The sequence below is a fragment of the Apteryx mantelli genome, chromosome 1 (assembly GCF_036417845.1).
Source record: "Apteryx mantelli isolate bAptMan1 chromosome 1, bAptMan1.hap1, whole genome shotgun sequence".
NCBI classification, from domain to species: Eukaryota; Metazoa; Chordata; class Aves; order Apterygiformes; family Apterygidae; genus Apteryx; species Apteryx mantelli.
The window spans coordinates 42844520-42872424 of record NC_089978.1 but is presented as its reverse complement, the minus strand read 5'-3'; the positions used below and the strand labels follow the sequence as shown (position 1 = coordinate 42872424).

At 35.9% G+C, this 27905-nt stretch overlaps 1 protein-coding gene across 1 annotated transcript in view; it reads left to right on the top strand.

Annotated features, from left to right (window-relative positions):
- The window catches only part of PCDH9 (protocadherin 9), a 689639-nt gene that overhangs the window by 518324 nt on the left and 143410 nt on the right, over window positions 1-27905 (top strand). The gene's annotated exons all lie outside the window — the stretch shown is intronic.

Genomic DNA, 27905 nt, shown 5'->3' with positions numbered 1-27905 from the left:
GTGACTATACCATAGTGTGTCTGGCTATATCTACATTACAAGGGGAAGAGCAGGCTCTACTTCACCAACCCCATCGCCCAGTTTTTCTGAGTGCATTGCTTTGTGTAGCACAGCTGTAGCAAAGGCTCAAAGCACCCATGAATTACTTAGGAAATATCGTATAGACAGGACTATTGTGTGCTTGGCTGTGTTCCTGCTTGGTCAACGCAATTGCATGAACGTGTTCACATGCTGAGAATACTTCAGAGCTTGGGCTATGTACATGTCTGAACACATGCTTGAGGGTTTACAGTGTGAATAGTGGGTAAGTCTAGCTTTGAAAGTTGTCATGGATGCTCATTTAATTGTATAGGGATGCCCCATGTATAACTGTTGTCACAGTACAAATATTAGTGAGGAAGGGTTACAGTAGAAAATACTAGCATGAATGTAAAAAAGCTGCATTAATCCAGTAAAAATGAAAAATATACTGTGCAGATGTTCAGGCACTACAGCTGGTGTTTCAATAAAATAGACACAATAGACATAGGGTGCAATCAATTATTGTTTTAGAATTTCAGAAAGTCAGAATTTGAGAAAGTTTAAATGTCTACCTAGGTAATGATCTACAATGAAGCTTTTACAGTTTGAGTAGTATCAGCAAAAGTGCTCTCCTCAAAGCCAGGAAATTTTAAATGGGGATGGAAGAGATTGTATTTGAAAATGTCCATGGCCACTTCCTGAATTTTATGTGACCCTTCGGTGTCTTAAATAACATTGCTATATCTTCCCACCACTACCATCCTCATTCTGTATTCTCAGTGATGTCTCACTCTTATTATGTACTTTACTGATGTCTGATTGCAAACAGCCATTGCTAATCGGCTTACTCCAGCTTCCATGTATAACTTTTAAAGAGCTTATGAAGGTAACCCATTGAGATTAAGCACAGATAAGGCCCGTTGTTTTCAGGTACCTGACAGGGAGATGGAAATGAGCCCACTTCCCCATACAGTGAAGGTAAAAATAGAGCAGCTTTCTATCAGTAATTCTCATTTATTTTTAGTGTGTCAGATTTAGTGCTTTATCATCAAAACTCACTACCTTATCATTGCCTAATCTAATACCAGGAATACAGCAAGAATTGAGTTGTAAGAGGTTCAAAGGTTGAATATTTGGTTCAATCTGTAGCAGTATGTTTTTTCTGTACTGATTTAAAGTTGTCTTTTATGGGGACTAAAGTAAACTATCAGTGTGATAAGAGGTGTTTAGAAAACAAATGAGAAGTTAAAAAGGGAAAGACAATGTCTCCTTTAGAGGCAGTATGGATGTCCTGGGCCTGAGTGAGGAGGAAACAAAAATCTCTTCAAAAAGTCAGAGTGTTTTAACACTGATCTATATAAATACTTTAAAAGAGAAAGTGTTTCGTGAGGGTTTTCAGAAAGCAGGTTTAATACTTTCTACACAATGTGAACTCCTTGGGATTACAATGCAAGGAGTCAGCAATGAGATCATACTGTTTAACTGCATAAAACATGCAAAATCTTTTTTGGGATATCATTGAGAAAAGACAAAAATTGTATATCAAATTAAGAAAAACAACAATCATATCAACAATGTTTTTATACTGTACTAATATTCATGGTACAGTTTAGCATATATATGTATTTCTGGAAAAAGGCAAATTTCTTAGTTTCTTCATCTTATTCCCATTTGTGTGTTTTCTGTGCAAAGGGGTAATATTTGAGAATCTAGTATATTTACTGTATTCATCTGCATTTCTTTTGTTGTAAGATATTTTGCCAGAAAAATATTTTACATATAAAAATATAAAAATATATTTATTATTTAATGTGACATTGCTGGGCTTCCACCGTGTAAATACATAGAATTGTGTAGAGGTCAATCTTCAATATAAAATACTTGTTTTCAGAAAATTTAAAATCAGAGCATTTGGGGAAAAATAGGATTTTTTGTTAGCATTTTTATTTTTATTCACATTCTTAGCTTTTTAGCAGAAATTATAAATAAAACCACATTCTTTTTCCATGAATACTCTTCAAGTGACACTAATCTATTACCATTGACTCCCTGTGCTGTTTCTGTATTTCAGGGTGGTATAGACATAATCAAGCTAACTTAAAATAAGCATGTTCAGTACTAGTTATGTCAGCACAAACCTCAGAGTAAACGCATTTACCTCTTCTTTTGAGTGTTCCTCCCCTGTCTAACTAATCAACAGCAAAGAAAACCATTTTGCTTCCTCAAACCTATAAAGTATATAAATGCATCAAAGTAGGTTGCTCTTGTCTTTCCTATCCTCTCATGTTTGAGGTGCAGATGGTGACATTCATCTGAAATGGTGACACAAATATGGTTTCTGAAAGCCAAAACAACTAAAATACACAGCACTTTTGAAAAACTAGTTGCTAAAAAGAAGTAAGAGGAATGTAAAGATTTTCCTTTTTAGAGTATATGTATGGTACAATGTCTCACTATACTGCTTGCCATCTATCTGTTCAGCTGGTAGTATTGATTGGCGTAAGCTTTCTGAGTTTTACATTTTTGTTGCTGTGACTGTAATACTGCATGTATCATCTATCATATCTGTGACATGTGCCCCTGTAGTTTTGCTACATTAAAAGAAAATAAACTGTGTTTCCTTTACATAAATGACTCAAAATTAAACTTTTTGAGGAAGGACTTATGGAAATATGGATTGCAGGAATGAAGTTTAAATTTCTGAGTATCTCAGACTTATCCTTGCATTTCGATTATAGCTAAGAAGACAATGAAACATGGCTGCATGAAAGTAATGTTTTGATGCCTGATTGTTTTTAAGATATCATGAAAGCTAGATTATTTTTCCTCTGTGGACTTTTTTTGTTATATAAATAATTGCCTTTCTCCTTATCTGATCAAATCCAATTACTTCAGATCCAGAAGCACCCAAGAACTTTTTGCTTTTTAACATTTCTTTATATTAAAACATGAGAACTCATGGGCAAATGGCTCCCATATTTTCTTCTTGAAAAATGTTGAAGTTCCATTGGTGAACTAAAATCTGTAATCCAGACTTTTGTGTCTAAATGTGCTTAATTCATGGTAACTAATGAAATTGTAGGTAAGCCACCTCTGTCCTCCATGGTTTTTTTTTTTTCATGACATTATCTCCCCTGATGTAACTGGGCTTGTAGTCCCACTAAAAAGCCTAGCCAATTAAGAGAAAAGAAACACAAGGCACACAAATTCAATTTCCATGAATCACTGCAAATTTTTATGTCATATTTTTAAGGAACTGTCTGAAAACTTTTTGATTTTGGGGTGTTTTTTTCCTTCACTGAAGAAACATCATCAGCTAATCAACTGTGTCCCACTGGTGTCTTGAAGTTTGGGAGAAACCTAAGCACTGCCTTGTAGATATGTGAGATGAAAGTAACTGCTATGGGACCACCTCAGAAAGAAGTGAAAATGTGTGTCTCACATTAAAATATGAGGCTCGGCAACTTCTATAACTATTCAGGCTGAAATTTTCCTTGCTGGCTAGTCACCTCAGGATGAAGACTTGAAAAAATCAGCCAAAATGGTTCAGCTGTTTCCAGGAACTAGGCTAGAGAAAAAATATGTTGTTTTTCAATGCTAAAATACAAGTGACCTTGAAATTTGGCAGAGGAGTGGCATTTGTGACACGGATCCTTTTGATAATCCATCCTTTTGATAATCCAAGCAAATTTAGCCAAGTTGAAAAAACACATATGTTCAGTAGATACTTACCAGAACTTCACGCTATTACCTCCAAAAATAAAGTCTTTACTGGGTATGTTTTGGTGTCTTATAGTTCCTAATGCTATCCAGATTATGAGATGCTATGCTGAAATGTGACAAGAAATGCTTCATTCAGGCCAGAGTTGCAAGGGCGAAACTGAACTTTCCTGATACAATCTGCTTTGAACAAAAACTGGCCAGGAACTCAGATAGAAAGAAGGGAATTGGTCTCTTTCTCTGCTTTTTTTCTCCTCATCCGACTCCCTCTTCTCCCCTCCTCTAATAGTGTGGTCGAGAAAACCAGCTAGCTCAGATACATGGCATCTAGGTGGCCAGAGAGATACATTGGCAATAGGAGCCTGGGGAGGGGTTGGCTGGGTAAGAAGCAACAAAGAGGGCAGCTGGGGAAAGAGGCAGTGAGTGAACTGAATTGAATCAAAGGAGGAATTATGTATTGGAAACAGTGGAGAGGGGGGAAGAAAAGAAAAGGTGATAGTACATAGTTGCAGAGCAGGTGGAAGGCAATGGGGTCTGTAAAAGAAAAGGAAAGTTACATTAAATGAAGTGTAATAATGATATCTAACATAAACTGCAGCACCATGACATTTTTCTTCAGTAATTTATTGCTACAGTGCAGTGGTTCCTCAAAATCACTGCTGTTGTTATTGTAAAGCTAAAATATATGGCTAGAATTTTCCATTTCCCTTAAGTAGGGTATCAGGTTTTTCTGAAGAAATGGCGCATTTCAATCCCTCTCAGTCTGTCAGTATCTGAGGAGTTATTAACTTAGTTTGCTTTTTCTCTGCCTTTCAAAATCTGACATGGATTTGTCCCACATCTCCCAGAGGCTTCTGTGTGCAATTAGCCATTGGATTCACCGAGTAATTGCTTCATTTTTCATGTAAAATGTAGTTGATTTATTGTATACTTGGGAGGGGATGGCAGAGATAGGTCAACAACAGTTAGAGGAGATTAGCAGAGGGCCTCTCTGCTGCTGTAGTAGCAATCAGTCCCCGGGGAAGCTGCCTGAGTGGGAGCAGTGCCATTCAAGCTTTGGCAGTGGTGCACCATTTGACTTTGCCACTCCTCTGTGGAATTAATATGAGTGACTGCCGGGCAGATTTTAATCCCTACCAAGCTCTATGAGCCAGCAGATTGCGGAAATGGTGGAGGTGTTTAAGGAATGTGCTTGGTAAAAAAACAAGTTCCTTTTTTCTCTATAGGAGTTATGTGAGCCATTTTAGAAGCTATCAGCCAGGCAGAGTAGTTACAATGTGCTGGGGAAAAAATTGTAGACTGTCATGTTTTTTCCAGACAGTTATTATTTGTACTCACTGTTCTGGGTTAATGGTTTTTTAAATAGTGAGTTCAAAATAGTGATGTTAGCAAAATGATACAAAATAATGAGACATTTTATTCGCAGAATGAAAAAGTATGGAGGGTGGTATTAGCAAGAAGTGTGAGCTGCTAGAGATATGTATCTGGTAGATTAAATTCTGATAAAATATATTGTGAATATCATATATCATGAATCCTCTAAAAAAATCAGTTGTTATGGGACACCTCATGTTTCCTGCGTTTTTATATAAACTGTATCATTGTTAATAATGATTACTCCTTTGCTTTTGCCATTCATAATTTTATTTTGTTTAAAATCCTTGTAAGATCCAGGGTTTCAAAACTGAGCTTTAGGAATTAAATGAGAAATGTAAATGGAAATAAATGTTAGTTTTGAAGATGTGGGTATTTAACCATAGCCACAGTTTACCAAAAAAACATAATATATTGTTCGTTACTTAAAAGTTGTAAAAAGATTACTTTTTTTTTTTTTAAAGTAGCATGTGCTTTTGCATATAGCAGTAAGTATTAACAAAGAGATTGCTAGGTGAACCTCTACTGCTTTTGTTTGTAAGGTCAAATAAGTGATCCAAATAGTACCATTACTTTAAAATCAGTGAATTTAGATGGTTCTAATCTGCTGAGCTTGTGCTGTCAAGTCTGTGTCTCAATATTCCTTTTATGAGAAACTAGTCAGAAATATTAGATTATGATGATGGATGTTTATGGACTTTCCAAAGATAATGAAGATAATTTGTTATATGATTTTATTTTGTCCTAATTTGGAACATACTTAATGTTTTACTTAATTCTATCAACTTTATAATTCTAATCTATGTCAGTCTATAAAGAAGTGTCAATGCATAAAGAAGGACTTTGCTATTTGTGATAACCCCAGAAACCTCCGTGTCTGCATATTAGCTAACTGTTCCACAGAAGCTCAATCTAAGCTTTAAGAAATGAGGAATGTGTTTGTCCTAATTATAAAGGTATAGTAAGAAGAAATGATGTTAAAATAGAGAATGCTTCGCTACACTTCCAGTACTTAGCTAGCTTATCCTCCAGAGGCAGAGGACAACTTTCACTCCATTGGAGACCAAAAAAACAGAGAAATAACCAATAATTACAGTGCTTTTCTTCCATTTTTATGAGTAAACAGGATGACCAACTAAATCCCTCACTAACACTAACTTACAGTACTCTGGGAGTGATTACAACTTGTACAGAATTCATAGAATTACACAACCGAAGTTTTAAGTAATCATAGATTTCCCAAAGGTTTACCAATAATGTGAGGAAATATTGTTAGGAAAGCTTTGTTGAGGATTAGTGGGTGTCAGTGCTGGCATGCAGATATGAAGTAGTCCTGTCTTGAACTGAGTAAATCCCAGCATATCTACAGTGAAGTAAGTGTCTGACATTTTCAGTGCATATTTTCTATATCCATCTTTTCTTATCAAACTGTTCTTCAATAATATAGTATAATATTTTTTATTGAAAGGTTTTGTATTTATAACTGTGTTTATATAGATTTCCAATAAATCACATGAAGTTATTTCCTTTTTTCTTATTCCTTTTATTCTAACTCCAAACTTCAAAGAAAGAAAAAGCAAAGGAGAGAGAAATAGATACAATAAATTTCTGTGACATAAAGCACATAACATATAAGATTGTTAAGTGATGTCAGTAAGACTACATGAGTATAATTTCTGATATGCTCATGGGGTTTGAAAGTTGATTTATGTTCAGCAAATCGAGACAAATGATTAAAGTGCAAATGTACCCTTTTCTGCTAATTCTGGAACTTTTCAATTTTAGTTGTGCAGGAGAACAGGAAGAAGAAAACTGATTTCCTGGAGTAATAGAGGAAAGTTGAGTAAAATGTCTTCAAACTCTGAACCGTGAGTCATATTTGCAGAGCAGTTTGCTTAGGTATTGCCACTGTAAGATTTGAAAAATGTCCAAAATAGATTCTGTCCCTTTAAATCATTATTCTAAAATCAGCACTGATCAATAGTTGTGACTGTCTGGTATTGGAGTTATGGTTACCACAGTTCTCCCACATGATTATAGCAGGCATTATCTCTGGTATCTTTGTAGCAGTGTTTAGTAGATATTGTTTTTTACAGGCTTTCCTTTTCATTCAGAAAGTGAAAGGTATGTTCCTAACTAAGGTGGGGAGATGAGAGAAAGGAAAAATAATCCAAAAATTCAAACTGTAGTGCTTGTTGTAGGACTAAGCTTTTTGTCAGCTGTAAGTCAGCTTTGCTGGAGGTGCTGTATCTTCAAATCCACCCTTAACCTTAGGCAGGATGTCCTAAAATTGATGCCATGTTTTGACAGATCTTCTGAGTTTGCCTGTTTTGTTCTAATAAACGTAGAAATCCTTTAGATGACCACACACTCTGTTCTATAACAAAAGACTGAAAAGTATTCCAGCAATTTCTGGCACTGATTAAAATTGGTTCACAAAAAATACTGAAACAGTTGTGTACATCACGGGCAATATTTGACATGTGTAATGAATATACAAGTTTTCAATTAGGCAACTTTTGACCTTTGTGTTTCTAAGGTTCCTCAAGCAATTCAAGAGTCCTCAAGCAAGGACTCTTAAGATACATTGGCTGCTTAGTGTTTTCTTTTAGAATTTTTGAGAAATTAGAAGCTACTCAGAAGAAATCTCTCTCAACTGTCTATCAGAACACATAATCTCTAATACATAAAGGAGTTCAGGCAAAAAAAAAAAACACCCCCAAAAATGTATCTTCCGTGCTTTTAGAGGATAGTTATCTTGCATAGTCAGTATTTCTTCAACCATTTTATTTGCTTTTATTTCCTCTCTAGTCTTGCTGGAGTTCAGTACAGTTCAGGAGGAAAGTAAGATACAAAGTGCGTTTGTTTTGTGTTCTTTCTGATCCTTGGCCGGCTTTGTGCTGAGCCAGTATGCTTGGTCCATATTAGAGAGGCATAAAAGAATGCCAATTATATTGATTGCGAGGACATAGTCATGTCACAGTCTTGATCTTAACTGAGCAGTGCTCTTTTGCTAGGAAAAGAGCAACCTTGAAGTGCTATAGTATTGCTGCAGTATCTGAAACAGTGGTAGCCACCAAATACATTTTAAATCATCTTTATTCTGTGACAGATACAGTATTCGCTGCAGGGCAACTGAAGAGCTGGAACTAAGATTTTTCCTTTCTTTTGTATTTTCTCAGACTGTCTTTTCTGGAGCTGAATGGCAGTTTCTCAATGATTAATATGTTCAAAACTTGTGTTTTCATTATCATTGAATTATCTGTGATTTTGAGATAGCATTTAATGATTAGCTTGAGCTGAAAGGGATGTCATGAATTCTCTTTCCTCCAAAAATTCAGGGGCTGAATTTTTGCACAAGAAGTGGTGAACCCAGATCAAGTCTGTGTCTGAGTGGCTTTAGATGTCTGTTTCTCATTTTTCAGTACTAGTCCCTAAATTTTAGAATGTAGGGATTTTAGGCATGGATTTTACTCAGTACTTCTTGTTGTAAATATTCTGCTCAATATGGGAAGATATTCAAATATTTAATGAACCCAGGAGTGAAAATGTTGCTATTGCTTGATGATTAGAGCATCCATCCAGGAGACAGCATGCAGGTTTCAGTTTCTCTTCCAGTGAACGCTTAATTGTTTATATGAAGTAGATTGCAAGAACCTGCCCCAAAATATTTCTGACTTATCCTTTCCGAAGGAGATGAGAAAAGAGTCACATCCCCTCAGGCAGATGCATATGTAAGTCAAACCTGTTTTCTCTAACATCAGAGTGTGTCTAACCCTGCTTCTCTGTGTCTTTTGTAAAATTAGAAAATGCTGTGATTTTCCCTGTCATTTACTTTGTTTTTCTTACAAGTGTAATTTTATAAACATTTTAAGATTTTTTATCAAAGAATATGAAATATATTGCATGTTTCAGTAACACATGCATACACATTGTTTTAGCTTATATCACTTTTTCTCAGTTTGAAAAATCAGTTCTCTTTGTACTCTATTCTGGACTGTATCATCCTGTGTAAAATATCAGAACACCTATAATTATTAGAATATCCAGTGTCTTAATTTACACTTTTCAAGGTAAGAATTCTGCCACATATTTTTAGGGTTGATTAGTCATTTTCAGTATCTATTTAGAAGTTTAATCTATCTAATACTTTTGCAAAGATCACTTTTGATTTCCTAAATATAGCTTTTTGCACTTTCTCCTCAAATGATGTCAAATTGATTAGACACTAATGCCTTGGTATATCCCTAGACTGTTTTCATCTGAGCAACAGAGGTAGGATAGTGACTTTACAGCCCTCAGAGATTTCTAGCTGAAATGAGTTCACATGTGAAAAACCTACTAAAGTGTCCCTACCTTCCATCCACTCTGCTCAATCATAAGAACCATTAACTTTTGATTAACCTTTCTGTTAACTATATATTTCCAAATTTCTTATATGCTGTCATGAGAATTAAAGTCTAAATTTCAGCTAATGTTCACAAAGTATTTAGTTTTCATGTAAGTAACCTGATTTTCTACAATCAGACCCTAAACTTGAGATAAAAAACGTTCATTTTTTCAGGGGGCATGTTAACAAATGGACACTCTGGAAAGCTATGTGTAAAACATAACTAATTAAATCTGTGGATCTGAAGTACATTCATTAGAGTATATTTAAGACTGGGCTGAATGGTCTTTCCCTTCAAAGGAAAGGGAATGAGGGCTCTAAGCAAGCTTGGGGCTTCTCAGCAGAGCAGGCTAATTCAACTTCTCCTCCACTGGGTAAACTGATATATAATTTATTTGGTCCTTACTGACGTTGAGATTGGAATTTCATTTTGGAGGTGGTAGAACAGTTTCTAGGCTAGGGTTGTTTAAGAAACTCTGGGAAAGAGCTTGTTGAGGCATCATGGGGTGGGGATGGCAGGCTGCAAAGAGTTAGTGGAAAGTGGCACTTACTCACCCAGCTCTCTTCTGCTTTCCTTATCATCTCCATGGCTTCCTTTCTCTACTCCCTAGGAGTATGGCATGCCCACGCTTGCATGCCTTTTCAAGATGGGCCTACCCAGACTGCCTTTCTTCTACCCCTTCTCACTCCTCACTCAACCAGCACAAAAAGCAGGAGTCAGTCATGGTAGAAGGGGAAGAGAGGAGAAGGGCAAAGGAGACTCATCACAGAGAACAGACAAAAGTGGAGGTGAGCTATTCCCCCATTCCCTCATCATGCTGTATGTGAACTGGCAAGCCGGAAAGAAGGGGTGGCACAGGAAGGCAAACAGGACCAGCCATGCAAGCAGCAGGCCGATGGCTGCCCCAGCAGTCAGCTGCTTCGCTGAGACCATTTTGTAGCTGAGTGACTGCCTGCATGCAGATTTAGTGTGCTCTGACTAACATTAATTCATATTTACACCTTCAAGAGATTTGGACTGGTGTCTCCGTATGGGAGTTGAATGCACCTGGTCTTGGACATGAAGCAGTCTCAGGACTGTCCTGTTTGGGAAGTCGTTCAGAAATACTGGTTTCTGCAGGCGTAAGCCAAGGTAAAATGCTTGGCAAATATTAGACCACAGAATTCAAGGGAATAGGAATATTCCATTCAACCTCATGATTACTGCAGAGATGATGGATGGGAACAAAAACAAAAACAACAAAAAAAGGAGGAAGATAAGTTAATCAGTGTAATTTTCAAGAGTATCCTAATGTAAGTCTCACAGTGGTGGTTGTTGCTAGCTGGGATCAAATACTACAGTGACAACAGTGGGTTACATATGAATATTAGAAAAATATGCCTAATCCTCTCTTACTGTTTACCTATCTATTATTATCTGACCGTATTTTTAGTTATTTGTGTACCAGTCTGTTGGCTGTCCTAGTCTGTCTACTCCAATCAACATGTTTAATCAGTTCATTTATATTTCTACATAAATTCCTCCTCCAGTGCTATATTATCCCACTCTTTCCTTCCATATGCTTGCCACCTATTTTTTCCTTCTCTTTTTGCCATGACCCATATGCATTCCTTTTACTTTTAGTCTACAACTACTCTGGGATACTTTAAAAGGCTTTGCTCTTCCTTTTCTCCTCTCCCTTCTCTCTTTTTCATCTCTTTTTCTAGTCCTCTCTCTCTAGTTCCCTAAAATTCCCTATTACTCCTTCTCTCTTTTAATTAATCTTTTCTGGCTCCTCCTTCTCCTGATCTCTTCTTATTTCACTTGTTTGCTCAGTCTTTCTGTCTCCTTTCCTTTAATGGTGTCCATGATTCATTTTCTTGGATATGTCATCTCCCTGAGATGCGGAGGAAACACTGCGTGACCCCAGTGTCCTCTTCTGGGGACTTGTGGCTGAATGAGGCTGAGGGGTGGCGAGGAGGCACTGGGTAAAGCAGAAGGACAGCACTTGCTGTTGTTATAGAAGCTATGATGGCACAGCTAGGTAGTTAGATAAGTAGATGAATAAAGGTGTCAAGCTTTTAATCACAACATGAGAGAAACAGACTACATTTCTTAAAACTGTCTGTAATGCTGAGACCCATCTTGTAAAACGGGATATTCTTGACAGATTTGGATGGCCAATCACCCAAAGTACATAAGCAGCAGCAAGTAATGAAAAAAACAAAAAAAAAACCCTGTAATCTGATGTGTGTGCAAAAAGGGTTTATTTGATTCTAAGGAAATTAATAACCATTGTGTAACGTCAGTGCTTATTAAACTCAGAAGATCTATCACAGACAAATTCAACTCTTTTTTTCACTTTCCATTACTTTCTATTTATTTGAATTTAACACACTAATTTCTCTAACAACAAGATGATGATAGAATAATGTGAATGTAAGCTTTTCAAAATCAAGAACTTATAATTTTCTCCCTTTTTATGACTCATATTTCTTGTTTACATATTAAACTAAATTGTATGTATTAAATAAATTACTAACATAAGCTTATGATGGGAAAACTTAAGCTACTAGCAATAAGCATTTCATATGGTAGACTCTATGAAAACAGTCCAAATTACTCACCTTCAGGAAGATTTATGATAGTCTTTCAGAATGTGGAAGGAAACACATTTCTGAGGAAATGCTCAAAAACTATGTAACACACAGAGTTTTTCTCCTTGTATAGCCTTTATGTACTAGACACGTACAGAAACATACACAAGAAATGAGGAGTGGAAGGAACACTAGTACACACAAAATCAAAGTATCGAGGTATTATCAAGGCTGTGTCTGTCATCTTTTCTTTGGTGATAGCTGTGGAGATGTCCTATCTTGCCTTCTCTGTGCAACCAAATAACTAGAAATAGAAGACAGCTTGGTACAGAAATTCCTAACCTGGAATATCTTGGGTCTGGAAGTAGCAAAACTGTATTGTACAGCTTTGTGGCAAACTCAACTCCTGGTAAGAGGATGAACACAAATGTAGTGTTTCCATACCCAAACTCTGCTGGTAGTGTGAACACAGGGATACTATTTCACCTAGAGGCCTGTTGGCTCTGGTTTCTGTTTCACTGGGCCTGTTGCCCAGTGTGAAAGTGCATGGTATGCCCCAGGCTCAACTGATTAGATCAAAATTATTAAAAAATTTCTAATAATGATGGATATTCCAGTAAGGTTATTTAATTAGAGACACCTAAGCAAAAATCTCACAGTTTTAATTAATCTCAGTATGGTTTCATCTCTTTAGCCTAATTTTAAGATTATTTGCATTTTTAACTGGAATGTATGTGTGTGTTTGTAAAAATAATCAATGGCAATAGATTTTATATAAGTATATGGAAAATATCAGGAAAAGTTACGTGTACTAACGATTTTCCCACGTAGTGGAAAGGCAGAGCTTTGAAGGCTATCTGTATTTTGTATAATATCAAGCACACTGGAAAAACTAAACATATTAAATCATCAGGTTTATTTCCCACTAACATGGGCATTTCCTCTTATCTATTTCATGAGGCTCAAGAGTGTAGTTTTAGATAACAGTTGAACTCCACAGTAGACATTTTATTTTATCTAGCCACCATCACCTAGTTTACCTGTAATATCTCTATTGTAATATATATTGTAGCCTGTTGTAATTTGCACAAGTGTTTTTTTTTTCATTGAATAGAATTTTTTTCATAGAATAAAATTTCTTTAGAAATAGATCTTTTAAAAACATTTATATTTTCCTGTCTACTTTTTATACCAAAGAAAGTACAAAAATATTGAGTGATGTCATCCTGGATCTTTTTTTCATTTAGTCATTTAAAAAATTCTGATTATAAACTAAATATGGCCCTTTTGCTTGATATGGTACTTTTATGGCATTTATATGCACTAAATATGGTACTTTTGCTGTAAAGCGAGAAGGAAAAATCCAGTTCTGAATTCCAGAGTGACACATCATGTGACTGCTATTTTGTGTCAGAATGGCTAGTATCAGTGTAAGAATTTCACTTTCTATATCTTACCCAAATACAATAACTTCTTAAGCCTATTTACTCTGTGATTCTTTGTAGTTGAATTAATCTCAACATACTTAGCACATAAGCAGCTTTCAACTCAGCAAAATTCTCTGCTGTGTTTTTTCTCTTTAAACAATATAAAGAATAAGTCAAAAACCACTCAGTCTGGGGATAAATATTATTGTTTCTTTACCATATATATATACATGCATAATCAGCTAAGCATGGACAATATGCTAGGGCTGTGTTAGAATAAAAGGCAGAGCTATGTCCATTAGCAGACTTCTGAACTACAACCACACTCATTGTACTGTGCAAAATAGGGCAAATTCATACTGACGGGAAGAAATTACCCTGCAAATTAACCTGTTCTTGCAGTCTTCTTATAGTGTAACTTTTGCATCCTTGATCTCTTTTTCAGTCTCCAAGGTGTCTTCTAACAATTCCTTCATGTTCTTTAGCCTAGAATTAAGGGAGGAGGAAGGGAAAGAGAGGGCAGCTAGGAATTTAGAACAGAACTATAAAGGAAGTAGATCTTCATTATTTCTGCCAGCTATCCAAAAATGGTCATGTTTAAAATGGTATTCCTACCCTACAACACCTTTACCTAGTCTAAGCTAAATGCTATTTCTGTGCTAACAATATGTACCCACCGCTGCACGCTTGTGTGCATGTGAACCTAACACAGCCTTTATGAGTATTATGGGTTTTGTATCACCACTTTGTACTTAAAAACTGAACTAATATGGAAGTCTTCTGAACACAGTACGGAGGCAGCGTAGACACAAATAACTTACTTGTTTCTCTTTACTGAGCCACTGAAAAGCCCTCAATGACTCTTTTTCGCATTGTTCACTCTGTTGTTTCATATTCTCAGAATGCTTTGTCAATAGTTAAAAACTAAGCCCAGTACAAAAGTGGCCTGTCGGAACAGTTGTGAGTCTAACAAATCTAATACTATTGTTCCAGTTTCAAAAGGGATTGTATACAGTTTCTAGAAATGACTGACAGAAAACTTCTGTTTATAGCCTGATGCAGAAACTGCAGACCTCATCATGGTCCATTTCCTTTCAAATTGCTCAGGAAAATAAAAGCTGAAAAAATATGAAGGAAATGCTAAAGAGGCAATTTTTCACTCTGTTAATAATGTTCTACAACACACAAAAAGCCAAATACTGCATTTTATCTCTATGACTGTAACTCGAATTCAGACTTGTAAAGGGTGTAAGGGAAAGAGATTTAAACATAGGTCTTCGTTTATTTTAGAACTGATTGCTCATTAATCTTTGGAATAGTTACCCAAGCTGTCTTCCAACTGCAGGGGAGGCAATTGGCTGCTAGCATCAAACCCTGCTGTGCAGTATTCAGTTCTTTTTTGGTACAATATTTAGCCTTTTGTTCAATGTTTACATACACAAAATTTTTGAGAAAATATTATTTAATGAGCTGGTATAGTTGGACCAAAGCAGTTAGACATTCACTGGCTGCAACTGGGTAGCCTGTGTAAGCCCACTTGAGTTGTTGGATGTAAAGCATAATTGTTTCACAGTTTTGATTTGGTGGTGCAGAAACCCTCTGACTCCATGGAAACACTGAGGAACTGCCTGAGCTACTGATTCAGAACCAGTGATAAAATGTGCAAAGACTAGATTTAATTGTGAAGTATTACTTTGTGCCTTCTCTGAACCACAAGAATTTGATTTTTCTCTTCTGCAGGATACAGATAGAAGCAACACTTTCTAACTATGGGCTGAAAGATTCTGTGAGATGGTTAAGCCTATTTTAGCTTTTGGACTTTCCTGCTGGATATATCAGCTGGCAGTGTAAAAGTGATGAACTCTGATGTGTCCTTTTCACCAGGCGGGATAAAAATTGGCAAAAGTGATTTCCAATCAGGACATATACTGTATGTTTGCTTGAGCAGGTGGGGCCTTTCTTTTGGCTCATTTAAAAGAGACAGGCTGTTTGGTGACCCACATAATTCTTTCTGCGTTTACTGAGATTCTCCTTTTTTTGAGTGACAAAGACTGGATTCTCTGAAGGTCGCATAAAGTGTTGAATGTTCTAATGTTACCTACATTAGAAACCAGACCATAAACTATCTATCTGAGAGCACAGCCACTAACTGACCAATTCCACTGGGAACCTTGGTTCAATATCACTTTTTTTTTATCTTAAAAGTATCATGGAACAGCCTAAGTTCATCAGCCAATATCTTCTGACTTGGCACTGAAATAAAATCCACCAGAAAATAATAATATAAAATGAGGTGAACAACGAAAATATTATTTTGAGAAACTATTTGCAATGGGTATGTGAGATTAAAGAATAGTTCTGTAAAAATATAAAAATGTCAGCTTAAGACTGTTAGTGAATTATCAGTCAGAATGGTGTTTATTTTTGAAAAATAGAAGCATTTGATTACTGAGATCGGAAAGCAGCATACAAGTAAAGCATAAATAAAGAATGCATATGAATTTCAGGACTGCTGGCATATAGTGGGCCTCCAAGTAATTTCAAGGAGCTGGAGGACAAGGACATTTCCCATTATGTTCCTCTTTATATCCCTATTCTGGCAGCAAAGGACAAACTGAGTAATAGGAAACTCATGCCAGTCAAAAACATTTTATTTAGTGTAATCCCTTGTCAGACTAATGTAAAAGCATATATCTTATTTTAATGGGACTGCCAGCAATCTGTCAAATAGAAAGAGTAAGTTGTGCAGCTTAAACATGTTAGCCTTTCTGTCTTGAAAAGACACCCAAATGTGAGCTGTGGCTGCTGTCTGCAGCCACATCACCAAAACATCTGACCGTGGTCAGGCAAATTAAAACCAATGATCTACCAAGCAGTCAGCTCAACATTAGAAGAATTTTAGCTTTTGTGACCCTTATTATCCTAGCACAAAATATTTTAAAAGAAGTATTCCATAAGGGTGCAAAACAGAATAGCCCAAACGTGCACTGTCAACATATATGTGTGGAATCTTAGTTACTGTTACATCAGCATAAATTTATGAATTCTGTAGAGAAACAGTACATTGCATTAGTTGCATATATTCCATTTGATATATAAGACATGCCACCTGGAAAAATAAATAACAACTTTGAATTTCACTATTCAAATATTTCATTGTTTTATTTCTGCCCATTCTGTATTCTTGAAATTTTCCTCTTGAAAATAATTGAGGCTCATTCTCTTTTCTTTGTGGATAAAGAGTGAGTGATAACACAATTACATGTATGTATGAAGCATAGGTTCTGCATCACAGTCATTGTGTAAATGACAGGAAAGTCAAGGAAAAGAGAAAAGAAGGGATTTGGGTACTTTTGCTTTATCTTCTGATGTGCAATTAAGGATGTATTTTGTATCCTAAATGTTCCAAATAACCAGATTTGTGATCTGCTGAAGGAAGTGTGTCAGTTTGTTTGTCAGTGTCATCATAAAGGGGGAAGATATGAGTACTTCTAACTGGAAACCTGTATCAGAATGATTCTTTTGTATAACTGGTCAGGTTTTTTCATGATCAAAGCTATATAGAATGTGTGTGCGTGCACGCACGTGTGTGTGTATTATATAATTATATAGTCACTTATGATCTGAAATGCATCCATTTTCCATGGAAAAGTTGACATTTCTGTCTTGGATATTTTAGTGAAAATCAAAAACTTCCATCTGAAAACTTTTCCTATTATAACTGGAATTTTATGTGGGAAATATCTAACCTTGTTTAATCTTGTGAGGGATATCTCGTAGTGGTCTCTTCCCTCAGTGTTTCCAGGCTTGGAAGAAATGGGAGAAGCTTAATGACAAGAGGCTAATCTGACTGTGTAGGCCCACCTGTTCAGACAGTGTGTGTCACAAGCTAGCTGCTGAGATTCTTAGGGATACTGGAGCAGACAATCTCGTGTCTCATCTGTTTCATTTCTAATTCTCTCCTATTATCTTCTAGACTTGTTTCTAGATATTTAGCCTCTTCTCATTTAATATTAGCCTCTTCTAATTTAATTCTTCTGATCTGGATGATTCAGAAAAAACAAGTATTGGTGTCTGTTTTGCTTTTTAAATTGTTGCCAGCAGACCAATCAGATCCTTTTCTCCCACAACTCTGTACTATGTCCAAAGCATTGCTATTTTATGCTCTTCCCCATGACTATCAGAATAAATGCATGCAGCCATGTTTGCAGGTATTATAAATACATATGAAAACATGTTAAGATATATTTTAAAGAACCGTAAGATATATTTTAAGATATTTTAAGATATATTTTAAAGAACCGTAACTTTACCAGCCCAGAGATATAATGGTAATAATGGGGTGGCCTTTAAAGATCACATCTTTAGGTGTTAAAAGACTGCACCACAGTATATGGTTGCATGTTCGCACGCAATAATTTTTCCACACAGTTTACATTATGAACGTAAAGAAATGACACATGACATCTTACCTAGTGAATTATTTCAGTCTGCAGTTATGGCCCCATGACTTAAGTTAAATATGAGAACTCTTGTGCAAAGACTCATTTAAAACTAGAGCATGAATTATTTTTCATGGTTTAAGATGTTGCTTTCCTTTTATTTTATTTTTTTTGATTTATTTATTTTTTTTAATCTTGGCTTGTTTTATGGACCAGACATAAAAAGAGGCATCCCAGACAGGACAGAAGGGAGATAAAGGATATCTGGCAAAAATCTGATGTTCCAAAATTCATGCACAGTTTTGTTTCGATTCCTGTCTTTCCATTGAATCTCATATCCCAAGGAGACACTCCTTAGTGTTACCATCATGACTGTTCCTTGCCCTTAGATACAACAGTTTGGAAAACTCATTTCACCCTCTGCGTCCCTATTCAGTGTGTCATATCTCACTGTTTAGCTTTGAACCTTACCTTGACATATGACTGCTGGGGCCAGGGATACTTGTTCTTCCTCTGTGTTGCTACTAAAACAGGATATTTCATTTTTCCACCCACTTAGCTTGAAAGAATGATTCTCAGTGTTAACAAGTTCTCTGTTTGACTGTAGATCAGTATCAAGCAGTTTTCATGGTAACACCCTTTCAGTATAATGATTATGGGGAAGACTGTTCATCACTCTTCTCTGTGGACAATGTTTCCTTGCCATACTCAACATTGATTATTTGTAGAAACGTTGAAATATATAATATATGAAAGTAACATTTTATTCCCAAATCAATATGTGGAAGTAACATTTTAAGCCAAATAACAAATTTTATTCTAGCTTTGATTATACTTTCATTAATGTCCAAATATTGATGAATAAAAATAGATGGCATTTTAGAATTCATCACAATAATGAATAAAATATTTTTAAAGCTTTACCTCTCCAGATCTTCTTCAGATATCACAAAAGACCTGGCACACAGGTAATGCTATTATGCTAACTTAGTAGATGGGTAAAGCCAAGGAACATTTCATAAAATATGAAATTAGCAATACTAGTATAGACTAATCTTAAAGAAATGGCAAATGGAATATGGCCTCCGGTTATTAACAAAATGGCACAGGCAGTGTTTCTGTTTTCTCATTAATATCTTAAGCAATAAAATGTGGAACAGCAGCTGAAGCCACCACTTTGGGAATTATCTGTATCTTTAATCATAGTAGATAAAGAAGTCCCTCAGCTTTGCCTCAGGGTCCATTACTTTCCTAAGCAGTGCAAAGCTACTGATATAAATGCCTCTGAGTCAGGTCTTCCTACTTAATTGTAACCAAAATGTACCATATGTATTCTACTGTCTCCAGCTAGATGTTATTAATACAGAAGCTCTGCATGTATTATCCATTGAATTGCACTTCTTCAGGGAGATATAAATTAAATTGAATTATTACATATTTCCTTAGGTTAGTAATAAATGAGAAAGAGAAGAGAGAAGTAATCTTTGTTGATACACTAATTCCTTTTAAAACAGGGGGTTTCAAATCACATTAGGATGACATGTAAAGAATTCTCATAATATTAAAAAGATATTTTCCTCGCCTTAGAAAGGATCAGTTAATTTTTTTTAATACCATCCTGTTTTGTCATATATTTTTCTCAGCTTAGCAATATTAGCCCCACAGAATACAGAATTAAAAAAAAATATATAATCCACCAGATACCCCTGATTAACCAAGAAATCTTTAAAAAAGATAGTAGTAATGGTGTGCAAGGGGGGACATAAGTGTCTATTTCTCTAAGCATGGTATTCTGGGTTTGCGTGATGCCTGTGCTTTGGCACACAAAAAAGCTTTCAAGACAGAAATAGGTATCTTGTGAGGTTGTCTGTACTGGAAAATGATGGACTGTATCTTTGCCTGAAACTTGCATTTTAAACCTATTTCATTTTAGACAGGCGTCAAGTGTACTGGTTCCTACCTACGAGCTTTTTAGCATTAGGTGCTAAAATATTTATTACCAGCCAGTGTTACAGACCAATTAATTTGCACGTAACTATGGAGGACTTGTTTAGAGTAGGATTTTGCTATATACTGTGAATTTCAAGGAGTATGTGCTTATACTAATCCACAGGATGAGTCCTGCAGTACATAAGATTAGAGTTGCAGAGAAACAACCATTCAGATACAAGTTTGAGTAGTCACTTAGTAAACTTACAATGCTTGAAAGTCTTTCTTTTAAAAACTTAACTCAAAATGAATTAAAACTGCAGCAAATGTTTAGCACTATATATACCCTCCACAAATTAGTGCATTTCAATTTGTATATGTACATACAATGTATTTTTTTGCATGTACTGTATGTATACATTCTATGTTCATATACGTGCACACACATACAGTTCATTTGATAGATAGACAGATAAAAATACATTCTTGTTTAGGTTAATTGGATTATAAAAATTTTAATTAATGCAAGAGTAGCCATATAATATGATGTACAACCACTCTAAATACTAATGCAATATTTCACCTCCATCAGTTCATACACGTATTTTGTTTTGTTTTGTTTTTTTTCTTTAAAGGTGAAAAGCTTTTTAAAATTTGTCCCTCGTATACCCTGTTGTAGTACAGATCTCATTCAGGTCTCTAACATGTGTATTAATAATGCCTGAAATAAGAAATTACTTTACATCTTTACATAAGAAGCTTTACATCTAGTTTAATTTGCTGTAATACTACTAAATGTTACACATAGAGGGTTACAGGCATACGTGCATTTTACAGACTTGCACAAAGGGAAGGTCTTTGCCAATTAACTTGTTATAGGCTAAACACTCATACCTGTGAGGTCTACAGAACTCATAGATATTGGCTTGACTACCCTAAACAAAGTATTAGACACAGTGCAGTATCAGGCTATTGATACCAGCAGTCTCAGTAGGAGCCTTGTCCTTCTGAATTTTGGCATGAGGGAAATTCTGCCACTAAGTCTGCAGGGTATTCATAGTTGATTGAGGTTAGTGCTCTCACCTGGGTGTCATAACCATAGTAAGGGAGCTCCAGTCATGATAACAGCTTAATTACAATTTAACAAGCTCAGTCTGGGGGGTTTTATCTTAAAGTGAGACATTAACTAGGAGAATCCATAAAGAGAGAGAACAAAATGCCACTTCCATGAGCTGTTTTTGAAATTGTCCCTAAAGAAGCATCATGTATCAGAGAATCCAGTTTTATCAAAGCAAAGGGGAACTTTAGGTGTAAAATATCCATAAAGCTCCAAAGAGTCATGGCTGCACAGTTGCTTCTCCCTGTATACCTGGCACCATTTTCTGCCTTAAGTATGATTCAGGGCTGTCAGGCTTTTGTGTATACTCAGTGGAGCATATCCACCTGCTCAATGATTCCTATAGAACAACTAAGATATCTTGCCATAGTTGCTACTATTCTTTTTGACATGGAAGTTATGAGGCTAGCCAACACACATAGGAAAAAAACAATTTCCTTTATAATGCTGAAAACAGCATCTACCTGAGGCAATATGCTCAGCAGACTTCTACATAGACTTTAGAAGAGTTACTGCTGTAAAGCATTTGAACAGTTCAAACTGTGGATTTCACATGTGCTGGCAGCGAAGCTGTGCTGATGTGAGGAGCGTTGGGTGACCTAAATCCCTAGCTTTAGGAGCGAGGGAGCTATAAGTGCTACAGAAGTTCACATGGCCAGATGACACACCTAGGCCAGATCTGCAATGGAGTAGTTGGAACCTCTGAGGAGACATTGTCATTTCTTGCCTGTGAACCATTCCTGGAATTTTCCCTCTCTTCAGCTTAGTGAGTTTTGTGTTAAGTATATTTCACTCAGCTGTAAAATGATTTTAATGTGCGGTATCTGGTATTCATAGGGTGGTGAATTCTGCATTCATCAAGGTGCATCCAAACCTTTTGTATTTCCCATTGAAATCAATGACTATTTATATCCAAAAGGGTGGTTCTTGGGGCAGCCAGTGTGATCCCATTTTCCTTGCACATGATTTCAGGAGGCAAGTTTTGACCAGATTGAATCTATTCTTGCAGTCTTACCCTCTGTACAGTGTTTAAGTCTACTTTTAAAGATGCACCTCAGCCAGCAGTGCAGATACATCCAAAGAGCATCATCCAAAGAGTATACATCCTTCTCTAAGAGTGAAACCGAACAAATGATCATGATCTACTCCCCTATAAACATAGAAACTTTTCTAATATTAGTGAATCAATAGCAAGACTTGACCCAGGTTTTCTTTACAGAAACAATTACAGACACAATTAACCAAGATATTGCTACTATTTTGCAATATTTCTTTGAAATTGTCTTATTTGAGGAATACTTCTCATTCAGTTCTACAGATAGAAATTGAGAAATGTGAGCTTTTTGGGGGGTAGGGGCTCATCTGTCTTCATGCTTCTGCTTTTTCTTATAGTTTTTCCGCTAGAAGAAGATGAATTGCTTTGTGGGGGAATAGATCAGATTCTTGCAAAATTTGCAGTATGGAATTTTGCAAGTCACTGTTATGTCCTCAGACTATGTCAGCATAAAACTACGGAAGTGCAGTGGGAAATCAGGTCCAGAAGTATAAGGCTGAGCTATCTGCTTTTTGCTAGTGGAGAATGCATGCCATACTCATCTCTTTTGATATTTTAGACTTGAAAGACAGAACAAGGAATTCTTTTTTTGCTATTTTTTTTCTCAAATTACAATAACTTGTAAAAAGTAAAATAAAGTGTTGTAACTTGTTGATTGAAATTAAAGTGTTTAATTATATTAATAGCGGATTCCTGATTTGCTGAAGGACTCGCAGTAACAAAGGCCACTTTGGCAATTACAAGTTGTTATATAGTGGACACAGACTGCAGGTAAAAAAGTCTCCTAGAGCACCAAATCCTTTAAATTAAATCTACAGTTTGTTAAATTAAGCCCACGTAGGATTAGAAACTTGTATTCATTACTGAGCTCTGAGAGAAAGTTTTTCTTTGAACTTTGGGGGAGGGATCCTGACTTCCACAATTTCAAGGGCAAAGCAAAGCATAATCTTTTCATTTGCAGGATATTTTTAAGCTAAAGAGGGCCACATCATTTGTATGCTGACATCCATTCTATTGTTTTCATTAAAGAAAGAAGAATGAGAGTCTGAGAAATCTTGAGCTGCACCTGATAAGGAATTTTTAAAAGATGACCCTAACCTGCGGAGGATGATTTATGAAATCATGGTTTTCATTATTAGACTTAGTGCTGACTCTGTTGTTTTTGATTGATATGCCTGGAGTTTATAGGCTTCATTTTTTTGTCTAAAGCAAAGAGCAAGGGCACTGGAATTTTACTGGAGAACAAAGTTATGTAAAAGACATCAAGATACAGGAACAAGTATCACTGAAGGTAAAACAGCTACAGAGAAAAATACTCTTTTTTCTTTTTAATTACTGTCTAATATATGTAAAGTTTAATTTTTTAAAAAAGCTTTAGGGGTAACAATTTTGAAAAAGGAATAATTTATTTTTCATACAGAATCACTAAATGTAAGATCTCCTCAAAAATCCCAGCAAGAAAATCCCAAACACAGAAACTGAAATAAAAAGTAATGTAGTAGTCATATTTACTTCCATTGGCAGATATATGTTACCTACATTGACAATATTGTCCATATCTTTTTTATCAGAGTTACAAAGTAACATCACTGCCATTTAAGATACTGAAGATGTCTGAACTGAGTTGACAACAAAATATGTCCTACATTAAGATATAGCTTAAATTTCTTAGGCAGTTCACCCATCCCATTATCAATGTCCAGATAAATGACAAGAGTATTTTTTCTTTCATTTTTAAAAGTCTAAGTTGTCAGAGTAATATTTTTCTCTATAAAGAAAAAAACCTATAGTTTTGGCTTGTGCCAAATTCAGACTAGGAAGGGAGAAGGTTATTTTGTTTAAAGAGCTAAGAGGACAAAATCATTGACATATTTTTAGGAAATGAGATTATTAATTGAGAGTAAAATCCAGGTATAGAAAATAGGACAGGAACATGTGCTATAGTAATATTTACAATAGTTAGTATTAGGTCCTGCTTGCTGATAAATAGTTTTTGTGCACAGTTAAATTATGGAGAAACATGACACTGAAAAAGAAAGATTATATGCTGACTCACCTATCTGAGTTCCAAATATATGATTAATATTTCATTGTCTTATGATGATTAGGTTTACAAGTGCTGATACATATGGCACTTCTTGCTAAACATAGCAGCTGGGGCAAAGAACTTTAGATTGGAATTTTCATCCTTATCTACTTAAAGTAAAAAAATCCACTTTACTGTAAAATTCATTGGAAATGAATAATGACAACATTTAAGCTAGATGCAGGATTAAACTCCTACAGCTGTAACAAGTTATCATGCATCAGCTGTGCTGTAGTAATTGACCATGAACTTTAAACTTATGGATTTACCTGCATTTCCTGTGAGCTAAAAGCATGCAGATGGTTACTGATTACACAGGTGGGTTGATACACTGGTATTTATTAAGCATCAGTTGCTTGATCCTATGTCTGAGCTCTGAGTAACCTCTATTGCTACCAATAAAGTTAAGGTGCATATGCCACTTGAAAAGGAAAAGAAGGTGATGAGTGAGATGTGGAGAGATGAAGAACAGAAAAGAAATTCTTCTGATGAGAGGGCTCTAAATCTCTTTGTGACTTTACTTATGTCCATTTCTGTATATGTCTGAATATTAGCTGCATAGTGTTACTTAGTGGGATTTAGATACCTAACCACTAATTCTCCTCTTTTTGACATGTGCTGGGCAATAATAGCTTCATACTGGAGACTGAAACCTAATAAATCACAATCTATCTGAGCTACTCTATTTCTGTGAAAATACTATAGACATCAGTTAGATTCTACACTATATAAGTGCATACACTGTAACTTGCATTTTAATAAATCTCAGTATGAGCACAAGAATCCTAGTGAATTTATTTGTAGTATATGCAAACTTCTTTACATTTAAGAGGTTTAAGATTTGTCAAAGTGGTATAGGAAAGCTGCTGCCCTGAAATGTCATTGATAATAATTAGACTATTGCATAAATGACTTTGTGCAACTGTCCCTTTTTAGCATAGAATCTAAATAGTGTTTGTAATTACAGTGCTGAACATTACAGAAAATAGCTATTATAAGGCAGTTGTGAGGAGCTAGTGAACTTTAAGGAACTGAAGCTATGTTCTTGATATCTTAATTTAACATCAGGAGCCTTTTAGTTCATTAGACTAATGAAATGAAACATTCTTCTACTGCATATCTGTTTTTTTTGATTGATTTTTATTAACAATTGTTTGCTACAATTTCTTAAAAATAAAAAGATAGGGGTGTATCCAGCTTTGCATTTTTTTGGTTTGCTTGCATGGATGTTTTTGGCAGACTAAGTATGCAGTCTAGGAGACCTTTCCTAATATCTATTGTGTGTCTAGCCTTCTGCAGGTGTTGTACTTTGTATGATTTCAGTGGAAAGTCCAGACAGATATCTGAAGGGGTGTTGCCAGCATAAATAGTCCACCATGCTGCAAAAAGTCAGGATAAAACAGTATGAGGAAGTTAAAAAAACAAAAACAACAACAACAAAAAACATAGTTTAAAGGTTTGCTTCATATGGCAGCTGAAAGTTTTTTGTTTTCTTTTTAAATCCAGTGGAATAATTATGTGGTTTTCTTCTGCAGTATCACCGAGTAAAAATTAAACTGCAGATACTGTTTCTTCTGAAGTGAGGTTATGTCTCACAGTTTTTGGAAAAAGAATTCAAGTCTTCTTGGGTACAGTATACCCACTACACTACATATATATTCTTTTTTTCAAGAAGTTTTATGATGAGAATTGATATATGCTGTGACATAAAAGGTGCTACTGTTAGTGAAGCATAGGAAATAGATATAGAGGACTAAATTCATAATTGGAAAAGATACATAAAAGTAAATGCTAGCATACACACCTTCAGTAAGACTAGCTACTGTGGTATACATGTTGCTGGTCTACTATTACTAGAACCTAAATTTTATTATTGTTGCATCTTCATAGAACCCTCACTAATAAAATATCTAAGTATATGCTAAATGTTAACATTCCTTCAATGTGATTTAAGCAAATGCTTAGAACTTAGGACATACTTATGTGTTATTCTTAATAGCTATTTTTTTCTGAATCACATCTGAATTTTGATTTAATTTAATTTAAACATCTGAAACCTCTTTTTTTGTCCTTTATGCTACTAGTATATAAATTACAATAAAGTCGAAACTTATACAAGCCAATAAACATTGCATACAGCTCAATATAGCTTGCTACAAAAACAAAAACAAAGACAGTTGGGAAGAGTTAGTTTCTTTACGTTTGCCTTTTACCTACTATAGACAGATACTCTGGGATAGATTGATCTACATTCATTTAGATTTCTTAAAGCTAGCTGTCACCCACTGAAGAAGACATATTCAACTTTATTCGTAGTCAGTGGAAGGAGATAGATACCACCAGAGTGTGGTCCTTCTGATCTGTTAGATGCCTGTTTTAGACACCTCTATATTGTTCTCTGTTTCTCAGCATTGACTGTAAAAGATACAAAAGTGACTGCTGCAGACTTAGACATGCAGCTTTCAGAGTGCTAAAGTTAAGTGAGATGAATCTCTTGTTATGTCCTAAATTGTCACTATTATTCCAGTGTCACTATTTGTTCCAACAAAACTGCTGTAACATGTCTTAGAAAGCAGGGAATCCATATGTTCTTGGAATTTCATTTTGAATTTACAGACAGATTTGTAAAATGGCCCAGCATGTATTAATTTGCCCTCATGGAAAAAAAAGAATTATCTCTCAATTTACTCTGAGACTGAAGTATACCAGGAGCTAGAAATAGAACCATTCAAAAAGTATATAATGCTTTTATCGATGGTCATATGTTTTTAAATGATCTAGCATAACTTAATAGCAAAAAAGTATTTTTCAGACTTCATGATATAAACTTCAAAGACAAATCATCCCTTTTCCCCCTTTTTTTTGTAAGAGAAGTTGCCAGGACCTTCAAAATTCATTTTAGTGTTGTAGATGGGAGGAGATAGGTTAATTATGTAAAACATTGACCAGTTTTGTGTTTTTATGGTACCTGAATGTTTAGTGAGTCAGATTTTCCCTGCTGGGTTTGAACACAGTCTCTTTTCTGGGGCTTCTAAAGGTTGGGGGCTGACCTGCTGTAAAGCAGCTCTGCGGAGAAGGACCTGGGAGTCGTAGTGGACCACGAGTTGATCATGAGGCAGCAATGTGCCCTTGTGGCCAAGAAGGCCAATGGCATCCCGTGCTGCATCAGGAAGAGTGTTGCCAGCAGGTCGAGGGAGGTGATCCTCCCCCTCTACTCAGCCCTGGTGAGGCCACATCTAGAGTACTGCGTCCAGTTCTGGGCTCCCCAGTACAAGAGGGATGTGGCACTACTGGCGCAAGTCCAGTGAAGGGCTACAGAGATGATTAGGGGACTGGAGCATCTCTCTTATGAGGAAAGGCTGAGAGAGCTGGGCCTGTTCAGCCTGGAGAAGAGAAAACTGAGGGGGGATCTTATCAATGTGTATAAGTATCTGAAGAGAGGGTGTAGAGAGGATGGGGCCAGACTCTTTTCATGGTGCCTAGAGATAGGACAAGAGGCAACGGGCACAAACTGAAACACAGGCAGTTCCATCTGAACATGAAAACTTCTTCACTGTGAGGGTGACAGAGCCCTGGAAGAGGTTGCCCAGAGAGGTTGTGGAGTCTCCATCCTTGGAGATATTCAAAAGCTGTCTGGACAGGGTCCCTTCCAACCTCAAACATTCTGTGATTCTGTTTGGAAAGAGAAAACCATTCAGTTAATCCAAGAAAGTGAGCCACTCATGAGAGACCATTTATGTAATTCAGAAACCATAAATGACCTTATGT